The 21,603-nt window shown below is 36.7% G+C and overlaps 1 protein-coding gene across 6 annotated transcripts in view; it reads right to left on the reverse strand.

The window, feature by feature from the left end:
- Positions 1 to 21,603, reverse strand: part of YAF2 (YY1 associated factor 2) — an 84,654-nt gene that overhangs the window by 61,382 nt on the left and 1,669 nt on the right. For 3 of the 6 annotated variants that reach the window (XR_005081075.2, XR_008390895.1, XR_008390894.1), the window contains exon 3: positions 20,452 to 20,822. The exons of the other annotated variants lie outside the window; for them this stretch is intronic. The gene's annotated coding sequence lies outside the window, so the exon portion shown is untranslated. The remainder of the gene's footprint in view (positions 1 to 20,451; positions 20,823 to 21,603) is intronic. 6 annotated transcript variants of the gene reach the window in all.

Here is a 21,603-nt window from a genome sequence, read left to right on the forward strand (position 1 = left end):
AAGGTACAGAAAATAAGTAGCATAGACAGTAGGTAGAAAATAGACAGGGGGAGGGCAAGAATAGTGTGGGAAATGTAGAACTTATGACACATGGACATGAACTAAAGGGGGGAATGTGGGTGGAGGGGGTATGCAGGGTGGAGGGGAATGAAGGGGAGAATAGGACAACTGTAATGCCATAATCAATAAATTAAAAAAAAAAAACAATGGCAAAGTTCTGCCATATAGCTCAGTTGTTTAGAGCATCCACCCCAACACACCAAGGTTGAGGGTTCAATCCCTGGTCAGAACACATACAAGAATAAACCAATGAATGCAAAATAAGTGGAACAACAAATCAATGTTTCTCTCTTCCTTCCTCTCTCTCTAAAAAAATCAATAAATTTAAAAAATGGCAAACTTTTCTAACCACTTTCAATATAGTGACAGTTTTCAAACTATTACCTATATTCTAAGTAATAACCTTATTATTCAGCACTCATAAAATCTAACTCATGAATCACATATAATCCAATGTACTCCACAGATAACTATCACTCTTCAGACCAATTACAGATTTATGGAAAATGCTGTGATTTGCTTGGTTAGATGATCCATAAAGAGTGATATAATTCATTCCTCATAAAAACAAAAGGGCTTCTTTAAATTATTCATGCTCCTCCACAATTAACCACGCAATTTTCCAAGAGTCTTCAAATCTACTCTACACTTACTTACCACTTTAAAAATTCTTGACACCAAGGAGGACCCAAGTTTTTTATTAATTCTATTAATTTCTGTAGCTATAATCAGGAACTACCCTATAAAAGTACAGGCTTAATGATAGATTTTACTAGATAATTAAAGATCTCTTCCTTGAGAAACAAAGTTAGATACTAACATAATTTTACTTACCTCCCAACCTACCAATATTAACCTCATTTAAACCACAGATATAATTTTGAAGTGTTATAACTATCATGAAAAGCTTAGCACAAGCACCACACAGGATTATCTTGTTTGTTCCAACTTAAAGTATATATTTTAATGCGAAGTTTGTTAAAATAAACATTACATAGAACACAAGGAGAAATTTAGGATTTTTTGTTGCGAGTAAAGGCCATTTAACATGGCTGACGATATACCCTCCTTTCAAAAACATTCCCTTCCCTCTGTTTCTGTAACATTACACTTTCCTGGGCTTCCTACTCCATACTTAATTTTTCTTTCTCCTCTATTTCTTCTTCTTTGTGGATGCTCTTCTTCCACCACCACAAAAAAAGTGACGCTGTTTCTCAACGTTCTGTCCTAGAGTCTTTTCTCAGCTCCGCAGTCTACTCCCTCCCTGATCTGCCTCACCACTCCCGTGACCTCCACTCAGTCATGTATACTGATGACTACTGGATAAACATGGCTATATTCTCCTCCCTAAGCTTAAGCCTCACATATGCAACCGCCTCACAGATCTCCCCACTCGGACACCTGTTAAACAAATCTAAAAGTGCACTATTATCTTCCCCCAAGCCTGCCCTTCCTCCTGTTCCCTATGTCATTGAGAGGTACCACCACTGACTTACCCAGCTACTTAGGCCAGTATCTGGGATTCTTTGCTTCTTTCCTTTGTACAACTCAACTTCCTCCCTTCTATAGCTATAGCAATGATCCATTAAGTCCTATAAATTTGCTCCTTAACATATCTAAAATCCATTCATTTCTCTCTCCCCCTGATATTATCCTTTGTTGGGCCACTACTGTCTCTTGCCTAGACTATTGCAATGCTGTCCACTAAATGGTTTCTCTGCCTCTAGTTAAGACTCAACAAACAAGTGAACAGGACATTAGACAAGAAAATCCTGTATTCTGTATCAACTAGAGTTTCAACTATGTATTGATTTGATGGCAAAAGGAAAGTCCTGAAAAAGTTGAGCATTAAGGTACCTTGAGTTTATATAAATTCTTTTATCGAATAAAATGGACATACACATAATCCACCGAAGTCACAGGTTTATAAAGTGAAATTACATCATTGTTCCTTAAGAAACAAGAAGTAGAAAACAGTTTAAAGCAGCGACAGAATCAGATAAATGATAAAGAGCCTTTCCAGTTCAGTTAAGTGTTATTGATACCAACGTTAATACCCAGTGACAGGCATTGAGAATTCTTATCAGTATTTACAATCATTATATTATTAAGAACTGTGTTAATTTCCTTACATCACATTTAATCATCACCAAAAAGCCCTATGGTTATATGGCAACAAATAGCAAGGTATGGATCTAAACTGAAATGTGATTCCAGGACCAATGGTACTACTCTCAAAGAGATTAGTCCAGGGAGGAAAAGAGAAACAAAAACAAAATATTTCAATACACTGTGTCAATACAATCATCACATTTTGCATAGGATGCTTTAGGAGTAACTGGAAGGGCATTCATTCTGGCTTAGATAAACGAGTACATCTTGAGAAATGATGCTTAAAAAATTAAAAGAATACCCTGGCTGGTTTGGCTCAGTGGACTGAGTGCCACGCTGAAGACCAAAAAGTTGCTGGTTTAATTCCTGGTCAGGGCACATGCCTGGGTTGCAAGCCAGGTTCCCAGTTGGGGGGTGTGTGAGAGGCAACCAATTGATATTTCTCTTGCACATTGATGTTTCTCTCCCTCCCTTCCTCTCCCCCTAAATATAAATAAATACATTAAAAAAAAAAAGAATTAGAAAGAAGCCGTGACTGATGTGGCAGAGTTGGTTGGGCGTCATCCTGCAAAGTGAAAGGTCACTGATTTGATTCCAGGTCAGGGCACATGCCCGGGTTGGGGCTCCGTGCAGAGGCAACCAACTGACGTTTTTCATATCAATGTTTCTCTCCCTCTCTTTCTCCCTTCCTTCCTCTCTCTGTAAAGATAAATAAATAAAATCTTAAAACAAATTAGAAAGTTGTGCAGGAGAGTGAGAGACAGAAGAAGGCATAATATGACACATAAATGAGATGACACAGTGGCCTGAAAAAGACATGACCACACTCTCTGCCAATACAACCTTGAAAATAGACTTACTCTTTAACTAAAGCAAACGGTAAAATCTGCTGCTTTAACTGTTTCAATTATTAAGTGTATGTACACTGCTTACCACTACTAACATTACTGAAGTACTTTCTTGAAGTTAGAATTTTACTTGCAAGGCCTAAATGTTTACTTAGTAAATGTTTACTTGACAATGCACATCAGGTTACTACATGTTATTTTCTTAGTAGAAAACACTTATTCTGGTTTTGTTAGTTACCCCACTAGAATCCACACATTTGACTACACAGCTTCTTATACCCCTATATGAATTAATTATATTACCACTTGAATATTTGATGTTATTAGCTAACATTTTTTGAGGACTTACTATACAGTAGGCACTATGCCAAGCACTTTCCAAAAATTACCTCATTTAATCCTCACAACAACCCTATCAGGTAGGTGTTATTTTTATCTCCGTTTTACAATGAAAAAACTGAGGCTTATAAAGGTCACACAGCCAGTAGTGGTGAGAGGAATATTTAAACCCAAACAGTGGGACTCCAAAGTCTAAACTCTTCACATCACTATATGACATAATTGTAGAGAATTATTAAATACTGAAGTTATTTTTGTTTTCTTTTATTATACTGAATACACACAAAAATTTAAGATAAATATGTATTTGAAGAAATATAACTAGGTAAATTCTCCTGCACTAAAAACAGTGATATATAATGAAATTCTATAAAACTGGAGGACAGCAAGATTATAGCTAAAATGTAAATCACCAAGGAATAATACAGAAAAATGCTGTGTGACAAAGACATAACATTATGTTTATGGAAAATTGGCAACATGGGAATAGTGACCAAATTTAATAACCAGACTCATAGATAATGGAAGAGTCCTGTTAAATTTTATGAAAAAGTACAATTTGATGACATTATGAATTTAGTATTTTTTCATCTATAAATTGTATTGCTCAGCCCTGGATGGTGTAACTCAGTGGATTGAGCGTGGGCCTGCAAACCAAACAACCACAGTTTGATTCCCAGTCAGGGCACATGCCTGGGTTGCAGGCCAGTTCACAGCAGGGGATGCACAAAAAGCAAGCATACATTGATATTTCTCTCCCTCTCTCCTTCCCTTCCCCTCTAAAGATAAATAAATAAAATCTTTTAAAAAACTGAATACAATTTTTTACTCATCTCATTACTCATCTAATGAGATCATGTAGCTCAGGGCCTTACCACCCCAGGTCTTAAAAGAAGAATGAAGTATCTAAGAAGATGAGTGAGAAGGAAGGATGCAGGAAAGAAGGGAAAGAGAAAAGGCTTTTCAAAGAGAAAGCTTCAAATCTTCCCACCACTATACAAAGCTCATTATCAGCACTTCCCTTTGAAATGGGAGGCTAAGAAGTCTTGTCACAATAACCCAGTCTTTGCTGAACAGAATAATCTGAGTTATAGAAAGCTAAGTGGATGAACAGGCAGTGATTTTCAAAATAATGGTTTGATAGTAAAATACCTTTAGGAAATAAAAAGCAGACAAATCCTAATAAAGCAAATGTGTAAGAGAGCAGGTGGTCTGGCTGAAATGGAATGGGGAGCAGAGAGCCCCCTTGCTTGTTCCTGTCAATGAGACAATTCCATGAGACCTCAGGGTTTCAATCAACACCATGCAAAGCCCCCGAGCCCTTCTGAGGAAGGCCCGCTCCCTTTTACCCCAACACACTTGTTCCCAGATCATAATTGGCAAACACACCTCCTCCTGCTCCTTAATTTCCTACAACTTGCTCTCTCACAGGATTCCAAAGCCAGCCCTGAATGAGCTGTATGGCTGAAGAAATGTATGGCTGTGCACGAATACGAAGAAGCAGGGATAAAAGAAAGAAGGTATTAATAGAGGAGGCATTTTTGGACATAAAAGTTCATGAGGAAAGTACTGGCCAAACAGAGAAGGAACACCATAAACAGAGACACACCCACACACTCACATGCCTGTATATGCACACATGCCCACATACACACTCATACTCTCAACTGTGCCTGCACACATGCACACGCACACACAATAAAGGGGGGAGAGTGGAATGTACACCTGAGAACCTTGCCCAGCTCATTATCTAGCCTGAAAAAAACTAGAGCAGTGCTTCTCAAATTTTAATGTGCATATGTATAATCTAAAGATCCTGTTAAAATGTAGGTTCTGACAGTAAGTCCTTGGTAGGGGCCTAACATTCTTCATTTCCAGTGAACACCCAAGTGATGCCAACACAACTGGTCTTTGAACCAACTCCAGCAGCATAGGTCTACAGAACAGTAAGTCCCAACACGTTCTGGTCAAGTAAGACTAAGAACTGCTCAAGGAAAACAAGTTCTTCTACCAGAGGACTTCTCAGAAACTTTATTAAATTCCACTAAGGTATGATATGCAGTATCTCCCAAACTTTGTGGACTTCTTGATTCCAAAGAGCATTCCTTAAGGCTAGAGTTTGTGAAACACACTGGAGCACAGAGGACCCGGTGAGGTGAAAGTACTCATGGGAGAAAGTCAGAGAAGACCAATGATTTAAGAGTCTCCTCCCTCCTCCCATTTTTCCAGAGATATGTCAACTACGACCTTTGAATGCTAATATCCACTTGTAGAAAAACAGAAAACATTTTAATAAGCAGCTATTTCTGGCTGGAGATAATGATACATATTCCATTTTCCTCCTTATAGTTCTTTATTCTTTAGTACCATCAATGAGTATGGAATACTTTTGTCATCAGAAAGGTATTTTCTTAAGGAAAAAAATTCTATCCACCATGATCAGATTACTTACATTTGAAAGAATTCCTTTATTCAGATTTACATAAAGCACAAAAGGTTTTCCAATAAAGGAAAAGCCGTTTGTAGAGGAAGGAAAACAAAGGAATTAGAACACTTTAGAACAGGCTAGAACACAGGCTAGGAAGGAACATGAGTGAGGAGATTTGGGGCCTTGGGGAAACAAAAGATAAATGGCAAAAAGGGATGGAAAAAGACCAAAGAAGACCAAAACAACTTTGCCTACTCTGCAAACACACCTAGAGCTCTACTCCTTGAACAAACTACTTTTCGCGCATCAAATATTACCTAACTGCTGCTGTTATAAGTTAATCATTCCTAGTATGGCCAATAAAAGCACAGTATTGTGCAAAGTACCTTGGATCAAATTATAAAACATCTAAAAATGAAGTGCTTTAACTCATGCCTAAAAATTGTCAAAGGGCTGAATAAACTTTATCATACACACACATTCATATATGCACATATAATCAAATTGATTACTAATTATACTATTAGTGATTCTTAGTATTTGCATCACAAATAAAGGAAAAATAATATTTACTGGGATTCTTCTCCTAAGACATATTATGATATCAAAGACAGGATACACAACATAATTAATTCTACTATAAAAGACATCAAAATGAAGTTTGTTTATATTTGTACTTCAAAAATATTAGTTATCATTAGGAAAATAATTGAGTTATTTTGTTTTTCATTCATTATAGAGCAAGCCCAAGTCCAGATTTTAACATAAGTTCTTATTATATTAGTTTTAAGTAGTAGGCTTGATGTTTGAAGTTACCAAGATGTACAGCACTAGATCTAGGTATACTGAAATTTACAAAGAATCTTTCTGCAGTTACTTACCAGCAAATTTAAAATGCTACCACAGCAAGGTAATAAAAAGGACTAGAAATCCGAGTACCTGAATCTGACACTAGCTGCATATTGACCTCGAAGAAGGCACAACCTTTTCTGGCATGTTTCTTCCCTGCCAAGATGATGGTAGGCTAGAGTCATGAATTCCACCAAATACAAAAGACAGCACTCAGCAGATTGCTACATGTCACCTGGCAGTTCTCTAAAAGGGTACCACAACTGAGCTGAAAATTCTAATCAAGAAGGGTTTGCAAACAACAGTGGCCACAACCCATTTCAAAAGTTTTAATGCAGAGCCCACTGAGTGTAGCTCAGTGGATTGAGCATGGGCCTGTGAAGCAAAGGGTTGCTGGCTCGATTCCCAGTCAGGGCACATGCCTGGGTTACAGGCCAGGTCTCCAGTGGGGGACACATGGGAGGCAACCACACATTGATGTTTCTCTCCCACTCTTTCTCCTTCCCTTCCCCTCTCTCTAAAAAGAAAATAAATCCCCTACCATTAAGGTTCCAAGTAATAAAAACTATCCTGTCTCCAAAAAATGATTAAATATATGGCAGCTCTTCAAAGGTTCCCTCCAGCTCTGAAATTTTCAGTAATTCTCTAATTTTCCACAGTAAACAATATTACAGAATGAAGTGCATACTAAATCTTTTAAAACAGATGACTATCACCCTGACTGGTGTAGTTCAGTGGATTGAATACCAGCCTGCGAACCAAAGGGTTGTTGGTTCGATTCCCAGTCAGGGCGTATACCTGGGTTGCCAACCAGGCCCCCACTGGGGGCACAGGAGAGGCAACCACACACTGATTTTCTCTCTCTCTCTTTCTCCCTCTGCTACTCCGAAAACTAAATAAAATCGAAAGATAAACCCAGATGATTGTCAATCACATCATATAACAAAAGACAGAGATTTTAGCAAACATGAGAGCCAATAAATAAAAACACTATAAGTGTTCAATATTTATTAAGTGAATTAATTTATCAAGTCACTATGACATATTTTATATACTTGTAATACCAGTAAAATTACAACCTATAAAAAATGTTTAAGGATAATGTGTCTTTCAAAAAAATTCAAGGTTTCATTAAATCCTTGAATAAAACTTGAAACCTCACAGAATGCTAATCTTTCTAGCAAAGTATGCTGGCCCTACATCTAACCTTGAAGAAAAGAGGAACAAGCAAAGAAACCTTCTGCCCAAACAGGAGTGTTTTATAAACCTGTTTATCAGAGGTGGAAGCGTGAAAAGATCGACCAGTCAAACAACCTGAGTTCCAATCTGGGTTCTAACACTAACCCTGTGATGAGATGATCATCTTCCTTTCCTCTGACTAAGGTGGTTTGATGAGCAAAGACAGGATATATAGGGAAAAATTCTGAATACAATATAGTACTACATAAATGACAATTTAAAGATACTGTTTTTACAGAATTTATACCCCCCACAAATGGCCAACAGTAACTAAAAATTAATTTAGCAGTAATAAACTATATTTTTCATATACATACTAAATGGGAATGGCTACCATTTAAGGAGCACTTGCTATGGATAAGCCACCATGAAACAGCTTTACAAAAATTAACTCATTAAATCTTCTCAGCAATGCTTTTTAAAGAAAAAAACCTGACCACCACTGCCGCTATAACCAATAAGATACATAGAGAAACACACATTGAATTTAATAATGTGGTCCTATTACAGAAGTATTTTATTCCCCCAAAAAGGCAGATTCTGGAATGAGTAAGCATGAAATATGTGTAAATATAACAGTCTATAACATCCTATGTCACAGGCAAGTAATCATTTTAGTCTTCTGAAATCTTCAATTATATAACCATTAATACAAAAACATTAGTTTCTTTTAAAGACATATACATCTATACACACACATATGTATGTATGTGTATATGTATCTATGTATGTATAAAGGCAAGAGAAGGTTTTACTCAGTAATGAAGTGGCAGCTTCATTTGGCTGAAATTTCTTAGGAGAAAGGTAATCTAACAAATTAGAAACTGGCCATGACAATAAAGCACATTTTATCAAAAGTGCTTTACCAGGGGTAGGTAGAGGAGGGTATAGAGGGGATAAATGGTGATGGACAGACACTTGACTGGGAGTGGTGAACACACACTACAGTGTACAGATGACATGGTGTAGAATTGTGCATCTGAAACCTGTAGAATTTTTGTTAACCAGTGTCTCCCCAATAAATTCAATAAAAAGGAAAAAAGTGTTTTACTGATAACGGCGACAGCAGTAACTGATTTCATACTGAATTTCAGCATAGGACCTCTCCAAAACCTACGGCTATGTTAGAAAATTAGTTTTAAATTCCTTCTGTTTACTCCTTTGTGATATTATCTCTCTTCTGTGTGAGAATTCAAAGTGTCGGGGAGCTAGAACTGGGTCTCATTACGCTAATAACACAGGTGGCGGTTGACCTTGGTCTACACCACGAGGGAAACCCTAAAGCCTGTGCACCCATTTGACAGCTACAGATCATGTCAGAGTATTACCACCCTGCCCCCACACAGCTGATCATCCATGGAGGATGGAAGTTAGTGATCAGTGGTCACAGCCAGTCCTTGCAGCTAACTGCCCTGGGTAAATCCCTTCCATTGATCTGTCAATAGCAATCAAGGCTCAACTACAAGAAGAGGGAAAATACTCGCCCCACACAAAGGCACACTACAAGCACCCATCTTGGGAGATGGGGCAAGCTGTGCCACTAGATCCTACAGAACGCCTACTACATCAGACCATGCTAGCAAGACAGGAAGTTATAGCAGCTCTACCTAATACATACAAACAAACACAGGGAGGCTGCCAAAATGAGGAGACAAAGAAACATGGCCTAAATAAAGGAACAGATCAAAACTCCAGAAAAACAACTGAACAAAATGGAGATAAGCAAACTATCAGATGCAGAGTTCAAAACACTAGTCTCAAGGAGATGCTCAAGGTACTTAGTGAGGAACCTCAAGAACATAAAAAAGATCGAGTCAGAAACAAAGGATACAGTAATTGAAATAAATAACAATTTACAGGTAAACAACAGTAAAATGGGTGAAAACAAAAATCAAATCAATTACTTGGAACATAAGAAAGCAAAAAACCCACCAAATCCAAAAAAGATAGTGTAAGCAGCCTCTGAGACAATTTCAACCATTTCAACATTTGCGTCATAGGGGTTCCAGAAGCAGAATAGACAGAGCAAGAAGTTGGAAATCTATCTGAAAGAATAATGAAAGAAAACTTCCCTAATTTAGTGAAGGAAATGGACATGCAAGTCCAGAGGCACAGAGAGTCCCAAACAAGATGAATGCAAAGAGGCCATCTCCAAGACACATCATAATTAAAATACCAAAGATCAAAGGTAAGGAGAGAATCTTAAAAGCAGCAAGAGAAAAGCAGAGAGTTACCTACAGAAGAGTTCCCATAAGGCTGTCAGCTGATTTCTCAAAAGAAACCCTGCAGGCCAGAAGGGACTGGTGACAAATGTTCACAGTCATGAAAAGCAGAGACCTACAGCCAAGATTGCTCTACTAAGAAAAGATATCATTTGAAATCGAAGGACAGACAAAGAGCTCCCCAGGCAAGAAAAAACTAAAGGAGTTCATCATCACCGAACCATTATTATATGAAATGTTAAAGGGACTTAACAAAAAAAAAAATCAAAACTATGAACATAAAAATGGCAAAAATACATGTCTATCAACAACTGAGTCTAAAAAACAAAGTAAACAAGAACAGAGACAGAATTCATGGATACAGAGAGGGTTATGATGGCTGCCAGATGGGATGGTGTATGGGGGAATGGGTAAAGAGGTAAGGGGATTAAGAAGTACAAATAGTCATGGGATGTTAAGTACAGTATAGGAAATGCAGTAGCCAAGGAACTTATACAAATGACCCACAGACATAAACAATGGTGTGAGGATTGCCTAAGGGAGTGAGGGGGCTGGCTGGAGGGAACAATTGGGGGAAAAATTGGGACAATTGTAGTAGCATACTCAGTATAATATAATTTTTTTAAAGATACCAGCAACTAATCTTGTTAGCCTGGACCATTATGTAGTAAAGAAGTACACAGTGAAGTACTTCTTAATGTCTGCCAATTTCTGTAGTTGTTCAGTGTCTGCTGATTTGTATAATTTATTTATCTTTAAAAGTACTCAGTTCAGCCCTGGCTGGTGTAGCTCAGTGGATTGAGCATGGGCCTGTGAAGCAAAGGGTTGCCGGTTTGATTCCCAGTCAGAGCACATGCTTGGGTTGCAGGCCAGGTCCCCAGTAGGGGACACATGAGAGGCAACCACACATTGATCTTTCTCTCCCTCTCTTTCTCCTTCCCTTCCCCTCTCTCTAAAAATAAATAAAATACTTAAAAAATAAAGGTAGCTCATAGATTAAATAATACTACCTCCTCAATCAGAAGGTAAAAATTAGCTCAAACTTCATTGTAATTCAACTTAATTTGTTCCATTAATTTTATTTTTTATTTTATTTATTTTTAGAGAGAGGAGAAGGGAGGGAGAGAGGGAGTGAATCATCAATGTATGGCTGCCTCTAGCACACCCCTCACTGAGGACATGGCCTGTAACCCAGGCATGTGCCCTAATTGGTGATCAAACCAGCGACACTTTGGTCCACAGGCCTGTGCTCAATCCACTGAGCTACACTAGCCAGGGCAAGTTCCATTAATTTTAAATTCAGTATAGTTCAAACAAATAAAAACTGTGAATTCTAAACTACCGTATTTTGCTGTGTATAACGTAAACTTTTTGCCCAAATTTTTGAAGGGAAAATAAAGTGAACCTTATACATGGGTAGCACTAATTCTGTATCTATATGAATGTTTTTAATTCTTTTATTTATGCTTATGTGTTAAAAGTGTAACTCTAGAAGACAATAACAATATCCGTATGCAAAATAATACACTGGAATACAATAATCTGTTTTGCTCATCTTATGATGAACTTGCAATGAAGCATAAAATTTCTTGTACCCTGTATCTGTTCTTCTTTTTTTTAATTTATTTTATTTAGTTATTTTTCAAGTACAGTTTTTTTGTCTATTTCTCCCATTCCAGCCTCCCCCACCCCTGTTCTTCTGTTTTGTGTTTGTTACATAAAATCTCTTGTACCATAGTATGTTAAAAATATATGCTAAATTCCTTTATAATACAAAAACAAGTATCTAAATATAAATAAAAAATTGAATAAAAAAATTAAAAGATTTTTCCTAAACATTTGGAATATCACCGGTGTGCATTATACACAGCAAAATACAGTATTTTTCAATTACGGAATCTCAAATACAACAAATTTCTGTCTACATAGTTTTAACATATTTTATATTTTTTTGATAGACCCTCAATATAAACTATCTTAACTTTAAAAATTAATTCACACATACCATGTTCATGAACAGGAAGAATTAACATCATTAAAATGTCCATACTATCCAAAGCAATGTACGGATTCAATGAAATTCCATACAATGGGCAAAAGACAGTTTATTCAATAAATGGTGTTGGGAAAATTGGACAGATACATGCAGAAAAATGAAATTAGACCACCTTCTTACATCACACACAAGAATAAATCCAAAAAGAGTCAAAATCTCAGTCAAATATTGCTCATAGCAATATTTTAGCAGATATATCTCCCCAGGCAAAGGAAACAAAAGAAAATAAAAACAAATAGAACTACATCAAAAAAAAAAAAAGAACTACATCAAACTAAAAGATATTTCACAGCAAAGGAAATCATCAACAAAATAAAAAGACAACCCACAGAATGGGAGAACATATTCACCAATACATCTGATAAGGGGTTAATATCCAAAATATATAAAGTACTTACAAAACTCAACACCAAAAAGCCAACAACCTAAGTAAAAAATGGGCAAAGGACCTGAATAGACACCTCTCCAAGGAGGATATACACATTGCCAACAGACAGATGAAAAGATGCTCAACATCACTAATCTTCAGAGAAATGTAAATTAAAATCACAATAACATACCAACATACCTGACAGAATGGCTATCATCAGAAAATCAACAAATAACAAGTATTGGTGAGGATGTGGAGAAAAGGGAACCCTTTTGCACTGTTCATGGAAATGCAGATTGGTGCAGCCACTATGGAAAGCAGTATAAAGATACCTCAAAAAATTAAACATGATCTGCCTTTTGATCCAGTGGTCCCACTTCTGGGAATATATCTGAAGGAACCCAAAACACTAATTCGAAAGAACATAAGCACCCTTGTGTTCTTATAAGCACTGCAGCATTATTTACAATTGCCAAGATACAGAAGCTGCCCAAGAGTCCATCAACGGACGAGTAGATAAAACAACTATGGGACATTTAACACAATGAAATACTACTCAGCCATTAAAAAAAAGAAAATTTTACCATTTCTGACAGTATGGATAGACCTGGAGAACATTAAGCTAAGTGAAATAAGCCGCTCAGACAAGACAAATACCATATAATTATCACTCATATGTGGAATCTAACAAACTGAACTAACAAGCAAAAGAGCAACAGACTCACAGATGGAGAACAGACGACAGCTAGTGGGGGAAGGAGGTCAGAGGTGGAGAGACTGAGGAAAAAGGACTCATGTACATGGACAAAGTGTGGTGACTGCTGGCGGGAGGAGATTATAAGGGGTCTAAATGGTAACTGAAAATATATAATAAAGATTTTTAAAATGGGGCAGTATATACACATGCTGAAAAATTTAAAAAATAATTAATTCAAAAGGGAACTTATAATTTAGTTGAGAAATAAAACATATAATATGCTATCTATACTCTTTCTTGACTTCAGCAGAATACTTCTCAGTTTTAGTGATACTATATAAATTGCAATAGTCTGGATAACAAGACCTAAATAAGTGGTGGTAAATGAGATAAAAAAATAATAAACATAAAACTTTCCAAAATTAAACCTTAAAAATGCTAAGGTATTCATATAATATCTTTTAAATAAATAAATCTTTATTTCATCTTTAAAATAATAATGAAACATGAGACAAATATAATGTTATATGTCAACTTAAAAAACAATAAAGCTAAAAATGTTCAAATACTGCTCTGGCTGGGGTGGCTCAGTGGACTGAGCACCAGCCTACAAACCAAAGGGTAACCACTCCAATTTCCAGGTAGGGCAAATGCCTGCGCTGCCAGCCTGGTCACCAGTAGGGAGGTGTGTGAGAGGCAGCTGATTGATGTATCTCTCAAACACTGATGTTTCTGTCCCTCTCTTCTTCCCTCCTTTCCCATCTCTAAAAGTAAATAGATAAAATCTTTTTTTTAATGTTCAAAAACTGAAAAGAAAATATATTTTCTATTTTTATACATGTTTTTAAGAATATACATGACAAGAACAAATAAAGTTAAGTATGGTAATAGAAAAAGTAAGACAGGCTAAGTTCTTCAAGTATATTCTAATTTAATCTTCAAAATAACCATAGATTGTCCTGGCTGGTGTGGATTGAGCACCATTGCCCTGGCTGGTGTGGCTCAGTGGACTGAGCACCAGCCTGTGAACTGAAGGGTCACCAGTTGGATTCCCAGGCAGGGCATGTGCCTCGTTTGTGGGCTGAGTTGCCAGATGGGGGTGTGCAAGAGCCAACCACACACTGATGTTTCTCTTCCTCTCCTTCTCCCTTCCTTCCACTCTCTCTAAAGATAAATGAAATCTTTTAAAAAATTTTTAGTAAAACACATATTGTGTTATAACATTATTATGCTATAAAATACTATTGTCATGTTTAAAGATAAAGAAACTAAAACTCAGAGTCACTCATCTCAGTTACCAGTCTCACTGTAAAAATTGTGCTTTTAATAAAATAATACAGCATCAAAATATAAAGCAAAATTGTAAAAATAATGTTGAAACAACTAATATATACCTATAAGTTACGAACCAAATAGCCTGATAATATTTTTTAAAACACGGTTATTGGAAAAGTAATGCCAGATGTCAAATTACAACAGTCAAATTAAAAAAAAAACATTAATTGAAAAAGTTTAAATGCCTACAATGCCTACTTTACTAGCGTCTGGGGATACCACAGTGAGTAAGACAGACCCTATCTGGCAGAGCAGACAAATATCTAGACAACAGCACAATCTGGCGATTATCTAGGAATATAATTATATATACACAGATAGAACGAGTCAGTATGAGAGTTGGGGCTGGGGATAATCCCAGAGGGTTTTTCTTAAGCACTATCTGATCGAAATACTTCATTGCTAATGCAGCATAGGGCTGGTTGGTAAATACAGCAGAGAATGAAGCTAGGAAAGTAGTTTAGGAAGAGCTTATTACTGTCTGGAATACCATTCTCAGGAGCTCGACCTTTATTCAGGAATAAATGGAGAGTATTTTTTTTAATACAAGGGCTAACATAATTACATAGTTTTCAAAAAATATATACTGAAGATAACATTGTGTTCTGGAGAAAAGACTGATTTGTCCAATAACTCATAAGACAAATGATATGGGCTTCTAAACTACATAAATTGGGAAAAGGACAGATATGAGAAAAAACCCAGAGAAAGACTGAACATAAGGGATGATGATGAGTTAGAATCAAAAATGAGTCAATGACAGTTTCTAGCTTAGGTTTCAGAAAGTTTGTGTCAAATACAAAAAGAAGAAGCCAAGTTGGGGTAGGCAGAAATTGTATTTAAGAGCTATAAAAAGAAAACTAGGAAAAATTAGTGTTAAAAATGAAAAGAAGAATTTCAATTTATACAGAAAGTTACCAATGTCAAATACTGGGAAGTGACAGAGAAAGAAGAGTGAGATTAACCCACTGAGTTTAACAATTAGATCGCTACATTATCAGAGAGATCTACTCAACAAAGGATAAAGGAAGGAAAAGAATGCTGCTGAAGTAAACCAGCTGTAGAAACCAAGTTAGTAAAACTCTAGACCAAGCAATTCATAAATTTTTTGGTCTCAAGATCTCCTCACACTATCAAAAGTTAAAAGAGCTTTTGTTTATGTAGATCTTACCTGTTAAGAAATAAAACACTTTATTAGAAATCAAAACAAAAAAATATATATTTTAGCACATTTAAAAACTAACAAAATATATCACATATTGACATAAATAACGTTATGAAAAAAAATCCTCTATTTTCCAAAACATAGATAACTTTTCATGAGGAGTGGCATTTATATATTTTTGAAAACCTCTTAACATCTGACTTAACAGAAGATATCTGGATTATCATATCTATTTCTGCATTCAGTTTGTTGCACGATGCTGCTTTGGTTCAATGGGAAGAAATCTGAACTCTCACAAATATGCAGTTGAAATAAGAGAGAGTATGTTAATAGCCAAGCTGAGGCAGGAGATAGGAAGGAAGAAACTCTGGAGGTTCCCCAGGCCTAAGACAAAGGACATCCATACATGACAGAGACCCTGTTCTAAGACCGGTTGTTCCTGCTTTCTAGAAAGTAGCTGAATCATGGTGACTCAAGAATGCACCTTCAGAGAACATGCTACAAGACCCGTGCTGCATTATAATGGCATTATAATAAATTAACATTGTGTGATCCCCTTCTCCGATGGCCAATCAAGGAAAATCATGGGAGACCACCTGCACAGTAGGTTTAAAATAATACAACTACTTGTACATGCGCAATAAAAGCCCGCCAAAACTAGCCAGGAAGGACCCGCCCTATAAGAACAGACTCCCTCCAGCTCTAGGTCAACCTCTGCTGGGAGCTGGCCTGCTCCCATGTTCTGTGGAGCCTACTATTGCTTAATAAACCTCCTCTCTCTTTAAACTCCGTGTTCAGTTCAATTCTCTGTCCGCGATCACCAAGAACCTAGTTACCTGTGCCCACCTGCGACATTTTCAGATAATTGCGGATATTCTTTGGTATGACAGAAAAACACAAGTAGTTGTTTCTCAAAGGTTAGCTGCATGTGAAATCTGAAACCACATCAAGGAAGTTTTCACAGTGTTCCCTTAAAACCCACTGGTTTATTTAGTACTTTGAATGGATTATATCCATGCATGGTTTTGTAACAACGGACATAGGTTATTGGGAAATACTGGGTCACTGAGTTACAGAGATCTTCCAAGTGTTGACAAATTTCATGATAAAATATCAGAAATTACATTCACTGACATTACCATACAAGCTCATCTTTAAAGCATTGGGAAGTTCTTAAGTTCACTGTAGTGGTTACAAGTTTTCAAAAGCTCTAATTTTCACTTGAAAGCTCATTATTTATCATTGGCAACAAATACTATCAATTGTTTTCCTTGAAGTGACAGACTGACTGTGTTCATTTCTGAGAAAATCTGCTAAATATTTAAGTCTGAACAACCACGGTTTGCCAGGCATTCTTTCAAGTAAAAATGATATTCTTTGGGAAGTAAAGCCACTAGTTTTGTTTGCAACTAAAACAACTACACAAATCCTTTCCGTTGACTCAACCACTCTACTTTTACTATGAAGTAAAAGTGCTTTCTTCACATGTACTTCCTGGATAATGAGGTAGAGTATTTAAAAGACGTGAGACTTTACAGAATTAGTAGCTTTTACTGCTTCATCAGAGATACTAAGTGAAGCCGACATTATTTCTGGTGCATGTGCATGGCAGTAAAGATTACGACGAACGACAAACGTACCAATTTGGCACGGCTGCTCAGACTCATGCTGAGAGGCCAGCAGTTTTACCTGCCACTGCCTCTGTACCACCACTGCAAGTGTCACTCACCACAGTGAAAAAGGCAGAAAAACATCTTACAATTCTGATTATGAAAATACTTTGACCCTCACCATTTTCTTAAAAGGATCACAAAAGGGAACTCCAGGGTTCCCCACATCACACTTTGAAAACCACTACTCTAGCCTATCCAAATGCAATCATTTCCAAAATTTCTCTGTAAACACTGAACCCATGCAACTACTCTCATCCAAGATACAGGGAAAAAAACCAACCAACCAACCAACCTCCTAGAATAAGAAGTCTCTGAACAACTGTGTGGTAGCTGGAAACGCTCCTCAGATGAGGGAGGCTCAGGAACTCTGCATATCTGAAAAACGAACGGACTTAGATGGTCCTCGGTTTGTTTTTCCCATTCCCAAGTCTAGGAGAATCTGTGCCAAACTTCAAATTAGAAGAGAAGAAGCAGGTTTGAAAAGCCATCAATGAGTTTGAAATGAGTTTTATCAGGTAATTGGTTTAAGGTTTCTTCAAAATGTGAATTTTATAAAGCTTATATATTTTATAGAAGCTGAAGTCATTCTATTTACCAACAATAAGATCGTAACACTGTATTCAGTTAGAAAAACTATTTTTCTTTAAATGAGTAAATTTGACCTCTTTAGCTTACACAAAAAGGAAAGAATTACTAATACTACCTCATGTACAGAATCTGGTATAATTCAAAGTGATTCTGATTTGACAAAAATCACAAAATTTTAAAGAAGAAACCAAAACATGCATTTTGCCCACCAATGTGTTCCCAAAACCTAGCTCAGCCCTTGTATAAAATCGGATGTCGAGTAGACATTTCTGAATGCTGGGGATTGAAGTGGCTGGAAAGAGAAGAACCCTGGCTGCCAAACCCCCAGCACAGCACTTAGTGCTCCTTCTGCCATGTGGACTCTCTTTCATCATTCTCTAAAATAACACCTCGGGAATCCCAGGGAACTATTTCAGTTTACCCTGAGAAGATATAATATTACCAGTTATACTTAAATTACACTAGAAAGCCTGCTATGAACTAGGTGTTTTATAGGTTCTCATTTAGATCACATTTTATAATTACTGTTTTTAATATTTGCTTTCTGAATTAAGCAGGAATTTCCATCCCTATGTGGAAAAGTGGCAACAAGATACTAATCTAACTCAATCATCACGCATTGTACTATCCTCACACACAAAAAATATACTAAATACTTCATTTTCTGTGATGATTCAGAATGGTTCTCCATTTCTTAAAGTTTCTTGGGTTTATCTTTGAGACCCTCACTGCCTTTTAAGAACTAAGGAGTCTATGTAGTACCATGGATAATAATTTGTCACCATAGTTTTTTCTTTTTTAAAATTTTTCCTGTCACTTTGAAGGAGAGAATCCTAGAAGCAGCAAGAGATACGGGGACAGTCACCTACAAAGGAGTTCCCATCAGACTGTCAGCTGATTTCTCAAAAGAGACCTTACAGGCAAGAAGGGGCTGGAAAGAAGTATTCCAAGTCATGAAATGCAAGAACCTACAGCCAAGATGGCTTTATCCAGCAAAGCTTTCATTTAGAATGGAAGGGCAGATAAAACACTTCTCAAATAAGGTCAAGTTCAAGAAGTTCATCATCACCAAGAACTTATTATATGAAATGTTAAAGGGACTTACCTAAGAAAACGAAGATAAAAAAGATGAACAGTGAAAGGACAGCAAACTCACAATTAACAACCACACCTAAAACAAAAGCAAACTAAGAGGACAGCTAGATCAGGAGCAGAACCATAGAAATGAAGATCACATGAAGGGTTAGCAACAGGGAGTGGGAGGAGGAAAAGGGGGAGAAGCTATAGAAAATAAGTAGCATAGACAGTAGGTAGAAAATAGGGGGGAAGGCAAGAACAGTAGGGGAAATATAGAATCTAAAGAACTTGAGACACGTGGTCATAAACTTAAGGGGGGAATGGTGGGAGAGGGGTGGCTGGGTGAAGGGGAATGAAGGGGGGGAATAGAACTAATGGCATAATCAATAAAATATATTTTTAAAAAATAAATAAATAATTTTTTCCTGTCATTTGAACATTTATCATTTTTTTTGTTCTCAAAAGCAAAATGTAGAAAATCTGAGGTACTTGAATTCTGTAGTTATTTAGATTCTGGATTAAAAAAATAATAAAATTTAAATTAATTAAGGCCAGCATGTACCAAACTAAAGTTCAACTGAAGAAAATATTTAAATTTAAAGAATATAATTTATCAATTTAGGAATCAAAACATCAAATCACATTTTATTTTAAAATACTGCCACGAATATAACCTCATTTCATTCCATGCAGTTATTCTGCAGAAAAACATGACCTACCGAGCATATAGCCAAAGGAAAGGATGTTCTGTTGCAATATAAAGGATTTGAACCAGATATTCTTTAAAGAAAATAAAAATGTCAGTGGAAACTTTATAGGGAGACCATAAACTCCCTCTTCTCTGGAGGTTTAGAAAGAAAAGATTTTTCAAATGTCTGGGTTGGCTTAGACTTGGCCTCCCATTTGACACTGAGACAGAATCAGTTCAAGGGTCAGCATGACCCAAGGAATTCAAGTCCCTCCTGCCGCAAACAAGGCATTAGCAAGCTGCATCCTTCTGTTCTGCAGCCATCCAGCTTTGGTAATCCCCAACCTTATCCTTGAAATTGCTTAAACTGCTAATATAACATGGCCGTTGTGGAGACATATTTCTTCCAGCTACTGAAACTTTTGCTTCTCAATAGTGCTCTGCAGGCCTTTAATCCTGTTTTCTAACATTACCAGAGAGGGCCATATTTTGTAGTGTAATCAATATCTGCCCTAGTAACAAAGCCCTGCTCCATTGTTCTATCCAAACATGGATTCCACTCTGATTTTCAGAAACAGCGGTAGGAAAATAATAGACAGAGAAATTAGAGCTCTTAGGTTTAATTTACGGCCAAAATCAAAAGAGAAGAGATAATTCAGAGAGAGGAAGGAAGAAGCTGAGAGGGTTGTAGTGTAGAACACTTACTTTCAGGAACAGAGTGTCCCTTAGACTTCTGGTGAGTTGCCCAGAGCCTCTTCAGTTTCAATCCAAATGACAATGCTTCTCTGAGTCCTCCTCAAGTAATCCACTAAAAATTGGATCTACAAGAGCTCAGATGTACTGGCAAAAAATGTCAGGGGCCCCCATGTGGGCCTCAAGCCTCTTTTAAACTAGGCCCACTTCTCTGTCCTGGGCCAACTCCCCTGTGCACTATATTCCTTCTTCTTCCAGGTGCCAGGTAGTCGGCCTGTTTCTTCTCTTCTGAGCTGCCACCACCTACTCTATTTCTCAGGGTTCCTCTAACCCCAAGACTGGCTGTGGAGTAGGCCACCAGCTTCCCCCCTTCCTTGCTGTCCCTGCAAATAAACATATAGGCTCTTCTAGTTTCAGTATTTTTCTAAAGGCTACAAGAAAATAGAGGGAACAACAAAAAGCAACAATATCGTACCAGAGATTAAGATTATAATAACTGTCTCCACTTTAAAGTCCCTGTCTCCAAAACCCAAATTTTCTGGAGATTGCTTATCGAGCATTTTAAAAAGTACAAGGTACTAATACAGATATATAATCTAAACCAAATCCGACCTTATACAGACATAAAAAATATATTCTGCTTTTCAAAAATGCTTCAATCACGGGTCCAAAAATAGTTACTACATTCCTTTTAGCAAATAGGTACTTTTTTATCAGACTGGTTCTGTTACATTCCCTTGAATTCCAAAGATGTCTGAAAGTTTGCTTTTTAAAAAATATCATGAAAAATGCTCATATTTCACCCAATATAAATAGGAATTAACATGCAAAAAGCCTATTATGATTTATAATTAGACATAAGTCAAAAGCAGCCAGTTCACTAAGCAAATCTTAAGATTTTAAATTATTGTCAACCATACCTGGATCTACATTTTAAAACTTTATAAAATGCTCTAAATGGTGCTTAAAAAAATGGGTATCTCATTTTTAGAAATCTAACTTTACTGAATATAAATCTAATGTCAATATTGTGTCAGTGTTTTTTAAGATGGTATATCCTATCAGTATCCTTATTCTCTTGTGATAATTCAGTTTGTAATAGACTCTGTAGTATCAAAATACATGTTACCTGAATATCAGGCTATAAATAACAGGATCATAATG

This window comes from Artibeus jamaicensis, unplaced genomic scaffold (genome assembly GCF_021234435.1).
Source record: "Artibeus jamaicensis isolate MK-2021 breed Jamaican fruit bat unplaced genomic scaffold, CSHL_Jam_final contig_233, whole genome shotgun sequence".
NCBI lineage: Eukaryota > Metazoa > Chordata > Mammalia > Chiroptera > Phyllostomidae > Artibeus > Artibeus jamaicensis.